This window comes from Chiloscyllium plagiosum, chromosome 12 (assembly GCF_004010195.1).
Source record: "Chiloscyllium plagiosum isolate BGI_BamShark_2017 chromosome 12, ASM401019v2, whole genome shotgun sequence".
Classification (NCBI taxonomy): domain Eukaryota; kingdom Metazoa; phylum Chordata; class Chondrichthyes; order Orectolobiformes; family Hemiscylliidae; genus Chiloscyllium; species Chiloscyllium plagiosum.
Window position 1 is genome coordinate 54,965,311 of NC_057721.1, and position 9,789 is coordinate 54,975,099.

The following is a 9,789-nucleotide window of genomic DNA, read 5'->3' on the forward strand; positions in this document are numbered from 1 at the left end:
AATCCTTGTTTTTTCCATTCCCTTGCTGTGGACATAACTGTCTTTGTTTTCCTTAGCTCAAATCTGAAATCAACTGCTCACAAGGCCAGTTTGACTGTTTACAAAGTTCCACAGAGACAAGCTGTCCCTCGACTGCAGACTTCAGCAAAGTTGCAAAGTATCAGAAAAGGTTTTTTTCTAAATTTAGTAAAGCATTCTCTTTCAGATTTCAGAGCAAATGTTAATTTTAATTTTCCATTACACTTTTCACCTTTTTGTCATTTTATGACAACAAGGACAACAAAGAAAATAGAGCCAGATTTTAAACAAATACAGAGCCAGATAGCTAAAAATTGGCAATCTTAACAGCTGTCGGTAAGGAGCACTTGAAATGGTCCCAGCCACCTCCTCGCCTTCCAGCTTTTCCCCCGAAGTCTTTCACCACTATCCAGTCTCCAGATCATGCAGCTTCCCCTCTGCTGATTGGAGTAGTGCTGCTTTCACTTGATTCTATACTTGAGACAAAAGTGTAGAGAGTTTTATGCAGTGACACAACATCTCATCCTCACAGCGGCCTGTTATCTGTGTTACCTTAGGTCTTGGGCCAATTCCTGTGTTGGGCGGCCGACCAAACAAATCTCAAACGGGCTAAGATTAACTCTTCCTCTCCTCCTAGATCTCATATACATTAGCACAATCGGAAGTGCCTTTGTCCATGTCACCCCCTAGTTCCTCACAACATTTCGTCAATTTTTTTTTAGGGTAGCATTTTCTCTTTCCACTGCCCCACCGCTCGCTGAGTGGGAGGCTCAGTGTTGTCTCATTTTTATTCCCAAATAATCACTGATCTGCTGTAGGGCATTATTGACAAATGGTGTCCCATTGTTGCTACTGAGCCTTTCAGGGATGCTCCATCTCGGGATTATTTCAGTTAGCAGAGCCTTGGCTACTGCACTGGCATCCTGTTTAGACGTGCGGAACACTTCCACCCATATGAAAAAAATATCATCCATTACCAGACAATACCTTTTCCTTCGCTAGGTGTTAGATCAATAAAATCCATCTTTAAATGTTCAAAAGTCTTTGGAGTTGGGGGTGTGCTGCCTGACTCATCTGTATTCCCCTCCCCACATTATTCGTGGCACAGATAACACATCGTTCACAGTATCTTTGGGAGTAATGAGTAAATCCTTTAGTGTAGCAAAGTGCCGAAATACTGTCATACATCCCCCCTTTTGACACATGGTCCTTACCATGTGTCAGTTTGTTGTAGAATGGAAATAATGATGGTGGTAGATAGGGTTTACCATTGGGGCCACACCACACCCCTTCCCTCCCACTGCATCCTGCTTTCTTCCACTCACACTTTCCTTCCGGCGTGGTCTGTGACTCTAACTCCCGTATGTCTGCTGTTGGGGTACAAATTGTTGTCATACACATGTTAAACCGATCACTTGGCAGCTGCTGTTCCTGCTGCTGAATCTTCCCTCTCATTAGAATCATTTTGTTTTGTGTGGGCTTCACATTTACAGACAGCGATTGATTTAGGCAATAGGACAGTTCCAGGAGATCGAAATCAGGCCACAGTGTGTGATGGGCTTTCCGGTGGAGGTTAAGAAGCCCCTGTGTTTCCGCAGGGTTCCAAAATCACGTACAACCCTGAATGCGTATCTGCTGTTGGTGTAAATATTCACTGTCTTTCCCTCAGCCAATTTACAGGCCTCAGTCAAGGCAAATGAGGAGGAGGGAGTGATCTCACTTTGACGACCTCATGGGTAGTCAGGACAGACTATCCAACACAGTTCGGGCCTGTCTCCTTGCTCCTGAATGCTGACCCATCCACAAAAAACTCCATATCTGGATTCTGAAGTGGTGAATCCTGCAAGTCTGGTCGAGGGCTGCAAACTTCATTAGTTACAGTGACACAATCATGTGGGTCTCTGTCTCCTTCTGTGAGAAGAAGGCTAGCAGGGTTAAGGATGTTACATCGCTTTAGTGTAATGTTAGGCATCTCCAATATCACGTTATTTTATTTGAGCCAACGTGCTGCTGACATGTGTGCTGTCTTTTGCTCGGAAAGCAGTAAGGATACTGCATGTGGGACCATAGCCGACTATATCCCTGGATGCTACAACAGCCTTTTCAGCTGCGGCCCTGGCTCGCAGGCATTTAGGCAAGCCTGCCGCTACGGGGTCTACTTTAGCCAAAAAATAAGCTGCCAGCCTCAATCATCCCCATGATCCTGCAACAGCACAGATGTCATGCAGCCGCACTTCTCATCTACCTTTTGTACAAAAGGCTTGTTTGGATTCGGTATCCCCAGTGTAGGTGTAGTTTGGAGTGCCTCTTTCAATTCAACAAAGGCATTTTCGGCCTCTGGGGTCCACTGCAACAGACTCTGGTTCTGCAACCCTTGCCATGGGCTATGTCACTTAGGTGCACTTCAAGGGTTGGGAAATGTGGGATAAACATTCCGCAGTAAGGGCACATGCCCAAAAAGGATAGTAATTGTTTCTTCGTGTGAGGCTTTGGAATTTGCTGGATTGCTTGAACTCTGTCCTGACCAATGGCCTTCCCTTGTTCAGATATCAAGTGACCTAAGAAGTTCACCTGTTGTTGCACAAATTGTAGCTTTGTGAGACTAGCTTTGTGCCCTATCCTTGCTAGATGGCAGAGCAGCGCAAGGGTATCTCTCTCACATTGTTCCTCTGCCAGAGCTGCTGTTAAGCAATCGTCTACGTACTGCAGAAGCGCTGACCCCGGGGTTAAAACAAGAGTCTCCAGACTCCTGCGTAGAGCCTCATTATAAATGGTGAGTAATCACAATAACCTTGACAAAGCCTATCCTTGCTAGATGGCAGAGCAGCGCAAGGGTATCACTCTCACATTGTTCCTCTGCCAGAGCTGCTGTTAAGCAATCGTCTACGTACTGCAGAAGCGCTGACCCCAGGGTTAAACAAGAGTCTCCAGACTCCTGCGTAGAGCCTCATTATATATGGTGAGGAATCACAGTAACCTTGACAAAATCACGTGAAAATATACGATTTCCCTTTAAATGAAAAAGCGAACCAGAATTGCCTATCTGGGTGTACCGTTACACTAAAGAAGGCATTTGCTAAATCCACAACAGGGAACCAATTACAGTCCAGTGGAATTTGAGCTAATATAGTAGACGGGTTGGGAACATTTGGGGCCCGCGGGTAAACAGCGGTATTGACTGTCTGCAGGTCTTTAACAAACTTCCGTTCCTCTGGTTCACCGGGAATGTTTGCTTTTTTGACCGGAAAAATGGGGGTTATCACCCCAGCCTTTAGGACGGATTCAAAGACTGGAGTAATTCCTTCTATAGCCTTGGGTTTTAATGGGTATTGTGCTCTGCAAGGATGATATTCTGACTTTGGGGTTATTCTTATGGGTTCACAGCCTTATATGAGCCCCACATCATGTTTGCCTTTTGCCCACAACTCAGTAGGGACCGTTTTTAATTTTGGGTCCAAGGAAATGCCAGGCTACCCTCCTAAGCTCTTCAGGGCTAGCGGGGGTTACCTGGACTGCCCTATCTGGCTGAGTTAGCCAATTTAGTTCGTTCCTTCCTATATGTCCGCATATCTGCATTGAACCAGGTACCCACATCATCCCTGAAGACCCAATCTTTTGTTTTTTTGTACCTTTAGTACCCATGGTCCCAAATCCTGCCACCTGTCGCCTTCACCAGTGACACGTGAGGAAAAGAGCCTTCCACATCAAAACGTTAGGGTCAACTTGCCGTCACAGATACTTTCAATAAGTTCACATTGACTGCACACCTGTGATCATTCCAATAACATTTGCACAGTAACAACTGATCTGGTTTAATCAATCTCCTGAGCCAATCCTTTTTATATGATTTGTCAGGGCCATCGCGGTGTATGTGTGCTGTGCAGTGCAGCATACCCTCAGCAAGAAAATTGGTGTTAATAGGTTTAACATGGTTACTTGCTTCCAGGACGAGTGAATCTCTCACTGAACTTAGCGCTCTCTGGCTTAATCGCCACTCATAGACATACATCAGGGGTCATGAGTCGTATTTTACAGCCTGCACTGGATAATCTTTTTGTATTACCTGCAAGCCCGTTGGGGTACTGAGCAAATCCAACCCCAATCTCACTATGAGATCCCAAGCCATCAAATTTAGAGGACCGAATTCCGATAACAGAAATGAGAATTGGAATGTTTCCCCAATACTGGTTTTGCACAATAGGGGTGCAATAAATCTCTCTCATAGCACGACTCCTGATGTACCCATTGAATTCAGGAACCTTCCACTCATCTTTATTTGCGTCGACTCTCTGAACTGGCTTGATTTAAGGACTGAATATGTTGTCCCTGTATCTACCAAAAAGGTAACTGGCGTACTTTCCACGTATAACATAGAGGTAGGCATTGTCTTATATGCATTGTCGTTGTACTGAAAATATAGTCCACACTTCACAATCTCAGCCCTCAATATGGAGGTGGGATGTGTTTCAGTGCCGTAAGGTTAGTAGAAGCGATTAGCATGAGCAAGTCTTCGTTGCCAAGCATAAAGGAAAGAGGCTTACCTATATCTTACGGGCTACCCACCTCCACCTCGGCCTTCCCCCATCAATCACCTGGATGGCCAGTCTCCAGGGCAGACTGAGGCTGTCTGTGCGGGCACTGTCTTGCCCAGTGGTCCATTGCTCCACAAACAAACACCTGCCAGATCTACCTCTGCCAGCCCCTCTTCCATGACTTCTTCCTCATCCTTTTCCTCTTCCTTTACTGCTTCCGTGACCTACACCTCTGCCTCTCTCTTTTCCCACAGCACCTCCCTCCAACGGCTGGACGACCATTTGCATCAGAGTAAGCTGAGCTTTATGTGCTTGTTGTTCCACCTTTAGTTTCCGCTTATCCTTCTCTTGGGTAAGCAATTTTTCAGCATGTATCGCATGTTGTTCTATCAAATTCAGCTTTCCCGTGTCCCAGGTAATACATGGGTCCTTTAACTTCTTCGCTATTTCATCTTTCATTCCATTGATGAAGCTGTTCCTCAGGTGTGCTGTTCTTCAGGGGGCGTGATCTCTGCCCCCGTTATGTCATCGGGTGGTATCAGTCCACTATGGGCGTTATGGACTTCAATGAGGCGTGTAAGGTACAGGGACACTGTCTCACCTTCTTCTTGTTTACACATTGCTATTTTGGTCATGTCCATTCGCACCGGGAATGCCTCCCTACAGGCGGTTGCTAGCTCTGCAACAAAATCATTAAAGTCTCTGTTCTCTTCCGCTTGCGGGTCGGTTGATCTGGTATGGACGTTTGCCGCTGGCCAGTTATACTTGATTTTGGTGACATTGGCGCCCAGTTTTCGTCCCAGGAGACGTCTCAGCTCATGTGACGTGGGACGGAACTCGGTACAGAACTTTCTCACTTCTTCAGTGAACTTATTACTTCCAACCTCGTGTGGGTCAGGCAACTACCCATAGGCACTTTCCAAATCCTACTTAGTCCCATGGTCGGTGGACTAACCCTGGTACCCTTCTGGACCTGCAACTTCAACCATCGGTGCTTGCAGAACCACCTAGTTAGGTGATCATACATCAGTACTCTTGCCGTCTCACACACCGTCCGTAGACCCTGGATGCCTCTCCATCTTGGAGTGACCATCTTCCTTTTGGGCTTCTTGCTTCATTTGGTTGTGGGTACGACTTGCTATCAGTGATCCAGCAGACCCTGAGGCGGCAGCCGCTGACATGGAACCTTCGCCAGGCGGATCCCGTAGGGGGGCTGTAGGTCTCGGAGGGCAGTCATCAAGGTCAGGATCTAAAACAGACTTAAGACACTGTACAGCTTCATTAGATTGCTTTCCGCGTGCGTCTGCATGTGCGCTGGTGTTCGTATGCGTATTTGATCTATCCTTTACTTGAGATTTCTTTTCTCTGATATCAGCCTCAGCCTTCCACACGTTACAAGCACTCCAATTCACAGGTTCTATTTTTCCCTTCTGTTTCTCCTTCTCTCTCTCCTCCAACTGTAACCTCAGTATTTCCAACTGCTTTTTACTAAAACTTCCTCCCTCCAGAAAACCACAGTCCTTGATCCACAATTCTAACTGCTTTACAGACTCTGGGCTGTAATTATTTAGCGTGTATTGTATTTTTGGTTGACCATTCCAAATCCTCTGTGGACCCTCTTTTTGTTTGCTCTTGCTGGAGCCCATTTTCAGTGTTACTGGAAAAGTGTTCAGCTCTCTCTCTCTCATGGTACCATTATCTTTATTGCCAATATGACTTGCTTTCATCTCCGGAGGTCCCCTCTCATTGGGTGCGTCCGCCTCAATGCCTTGGTTTTCGTAAACCAAGAAACCACGTACCTGGTACGTCTTTGGCGAGTCCAACAAAGCCAGTGGTGGATCCAAGTCTAAAACCACCCTCAAAGTTGCTGTCTTTTAAGCACTCCAGAGATGGCAATCCCTTTCCTTGAGTTTTACTCGAATACCACGCGAGAGTTCACTGGACTCTCTTCCTGGTTTATTTATTCTATTAAAACGTGTCTCTATATAGGATTACATAAGTCATGACTCTATGATCCTATTCTATTTGGACCCTGGCACCGGGGCAATCCATAGATTCTCAGCACTCTCACGAAAAGTGGCCAATTTAGCATTCGAGATGAAGTGAAAGTCCTTCAAGGCACTGGCGCCTATGCCTCCTGGGAATCTTCAGAATCTTACCCAGTCGCGGGATCCCGGATGAGCCCCCAAGTTTACTGTCGTGGAAATTAAATCAACTCGACTCAAATGCTAGCAAGAGCAAAGAAAAAGTTTATTTTTGGATTCTGCAGAGTTGACCCAATACATTGGCAAGGTGCCTCATGTAAGGGGCACCTGACGGGTTTTCACATATTCCCTTTATACTATGCTTTGCCTTTCCTTATCACGTCTCAAGACCAGGAGCTTGGAACATTCAAATTATTTTCCACATATGTAGTTGTTTTTCTCATTCCTGGACTGTTGATATGAGAGTTAACTGTCCTTGTAATTCCATACTGTCGGTATATTTTTCTGTCTGTCTGCAAATGCTTTGCAAAGTCAGGCCTTTACTTCTTTGTTTAAACCATGCTATTATAGATTTCACAATAAATATTAATTTTCCATTACACTGATACATCCAGCAGAAACCCACACAGAGAGAGAACAGATATGCAAACATCACACACACAGACTACAGCCTCAGCTGGGATTGAACCAAGATCCCTGGTATCGTGATGCCACCATGCCCTTATCTGAACCACCATGCCCTTATCTGAACATGAAACTGCTGAAGTTGTCAAGATTATGGATAGAGTTACAAAAACTGATTATGCTGGGATACATAGTTTGATAGGTTGTTGTGATATTGGGTACTTAGATCATGCTTACTTACATGTTACTTGACCTGAAGAGAGTATTGTAATGAAACCCTGTTCTGTTCTGCATCTCAAGCCTCATGTGCTGTTCAAATGTGAGTCATTGGACAGTGTTCAGGATTGGGAATTGAAACCGATTCCATATTTTCCTCTCTCAATCTCAGTAAAGCTGAGCCTAACTCTACACAGACTAGGAATTAAACTGGGAACTTCCCACACACCAGATGGCCTGCTTCTTTAAAGACCACAATTTCCCCTCCCAAGTGGTCAATGATGCCCTCCAGTACATCTCATCCACTTCCTACACCTCCACCCTCAAGTCCCATTCCTCCAACTGCAACAAGGGTAGAACTCCCCGGTCCTCATCTTCCAATCAACTAACATCCATATACATCGCATCATCCTCTGCCATTTTCGCCACCTACAAACGGATCCCACCACACCCACCCTTCCCTCCCGGCACCTTCCCCTGCCACTACAAGAATTGCAAAATTTGCACTCACATCTCCCCCCTCACCTCTGTCCAAGGCACCAAAGGAGTTTTCCACATCCATCAGAGTTTTACCTGCACTTCCACACATGTCATTTACTGTGTCCGTTGCTCCCGATGCAGTCACCTCTATGTTGCGGAGGCAGGATGCCTACTTGCAGTGCGCTTCAGAGAAGATCTCCGGGACACCTGCATCAACAACACCACTGCCCTGGGGGCGTACACTTCAACACCCCCTTCCACTCCTGGGCCTGGGCCTCCTCCATTGCCATACCCAAACCACTCAATGCCAGGAGGAAGAATGCCTCATCTTCCGCCTCGGGACTCTTCAACCCATTTCCTCATTTCCCTTCCCCGACCTTATCCCAATTCCAACCTTCCAACTTGGCACCGCCGTCATGACTTGCCCATCTTGCCTCCCACCTCTCTGCTCCACCTTCCTCTCTGACCAATCATCATTACCCCGACCTCCATCTACCTATCGCACTCTCAGCCACCTTCCTCCCAGACTCCGACCCCACTTTTTATCTCTCTACCCCTCGGCTCACAAGCCTCATTCCTGACAAAGGGCTTTTGCCTGAAATGTTGATTCTCCTGCTCCACGGATGCTGCCTGACCTGCTGTGTTTCTCTAGCACCACACTCTCGACTGGGAACTTTCCTTGCCTGGTCTCCTTCAGGAGATGTTCACTGAGCTGTCTGGGAATAGGTTTCTCAAGGCTTGTTTCCTCTGCTAATCTGAGCTGCAGTCTGGAAATATAACTTATTTAATGCTTGCTGTTTCATTGAAATACATAACTCATTAATTATGATTTTGCAATTCCAAAAAATCCTGTGATCTGAACTGAATTTGTGATATTCTTATTTGACTGAAGGAGGGTGTTTGCGGGGAACCAACATGTGTGACATGGCAATGGAAAAGATATGCAATAAAATATTTTTTCTTTCATAGCATGAAGTATTTGAATTTATTGGATCTCTGTCCGAATGGAGAAGTTATCGAGTTCTAAATTTTAATCATGCCATGATGCAGAAAGTGGAGACAAGGAATCTCCATTGGACAGACAGGCTGGTACAGCGCGGCTACCAGATTCACAGCTTCACCCCTGAAGAAAGGTCAGAGGGAATGCTCCTTATGAAAATGATCGAATGGCCTAAACCCCCCAACTCTGCTGTGCCCTTTCAGAAAAGCAGTGACCCATCACACAATCACTTTGTAATTTTAAATTCTGCAAAGACTTTCTATGTGGGAGATCAGCTACAAGTGATGCTGCAGATGAGTGACTTTGAAGGTCACCCAAAGCAATATGGGGGTGACTATCTCCAAGCTCGGATCCACACCCCAGCTTTAAAAGCTGGCTCTGCAGGAACTGTTATAGACAACCAAGATGGAACTTATGAGATTAACTTTGACTTATCTTGGCCGGGTAAGTCGAAGTTTCTGTTTTATTAGTTCGTCCCAGTGAAGGGATCCAAGCACTTAAAAGACTGCGTGAGGAATAGCCAGAAAGAGTGTATTTAAAAAGTACCTTCAAATATCAGGGTGCTTCAGAGACCACTGTGTGAAATCTATATTTGCCTCAAACTGAGCCACTCTAACTTTACTGATCCCAGGACTGGCGAGCCCTGGTTCTGTTACAAACCAAAGAAACTTCCATGCTCTGCTCGTATCAACCATTCTAAACAAGATTATGAGAAAAATCTCTTAACTGGAGAAGAGAACCATTATTTCCAAAGGTACGTCAATTAATGTTCTTTTATTTATAATTGTTTTCCCAACTTTCTTCCTGACTCAAATTATAATTATGACACCAAGTATAGAACAAAACTTCCCAACAGTGGAATATTATTTAAAAAGTTGAACCTGAGGTACTTTGTGGAACATAACGGTATTTACAACCTCTGCTGGTACATTGA

General features: G+C 45.5%; 1 pseudogene; it reads left to right on the forward strand.

The window, feature by feature from the left end:
• Positions 1–1,248: 1,248 nt before the first annotated feature.
• The window catches only part of LOC122555523, a 54,184-nt pseudogene continuing 45,643 nt past the window's right edge, over positions 1,249–9,789 (forward strand).